Raw genomic sequence first — 406 nt, forward strand, 5'->3', positions numbered from 1 at the left:
AGCCTTTATTATTATTATTATTATTATTATTATTATTATTGCCTTTATTAATTAATGCCTATATACACATATATGGAAGAATATTCAGGACTTTTTTCAAAAGGAATTGTAAATTGTATTTTCAATTATGTTTTCCACATGTGGAATTTTTATTTCTAATTTGTGACAATCCAAATTAGAGCCCGACTGATATGGGTTTTTTGGAGGCCGATGCCGATACCGATATTAGAGAGTAAAAAAAGACCGGATTCTCTCAGCAAAGGAGAAGTGCTCACTAACACAAATTTAGACAGATTTGTGATCAATATTTGAGAGAAATAGGCCTTTTGTGTGCATAGAAAAAGTCTTAGATCTTTGAGTTCAGCTCATGAAAAATGGGGGCAAAAACAAAAGTGTTGCGTTTATA

The 406-nt window shown here is 31.0% G+C and overlaps 1 protein-coding gene across 1 annotated transcript in view; it reads right to left on the bottom strand.

Annotated features, from left to right (window-relative positions):
* Window positions 1–406, bottom strand: part of LOC107669557 (cullin-9-like) — a gene marked incomplete at its 5' end in the record, with an annotated part of 62,197 nt that overhangs the window by 30,150 nt on the left and 31,641 nt on the right. The window lies entirely within an intron of this gene.

The sequence above is a fragment of the Sinocyclocheilus anshuiensis genome, unplaced genomic scaffold, assembly GCF_001515605.1.
Source record: "Sinocyclocheilus anshuiensis isolate Anshui unplaced genomic scaffold, SAMN03320099.WGS_v1.1 scaffold460, whole genome shotgun sequence".
Lineage (NCBI taxonomy): Eukaryota > Metazoa > Chordata > Actinopteri > Cypriniformes > Cyprinidae > Sinocyclocheilus > Sinocyclocheilus anshuiensis.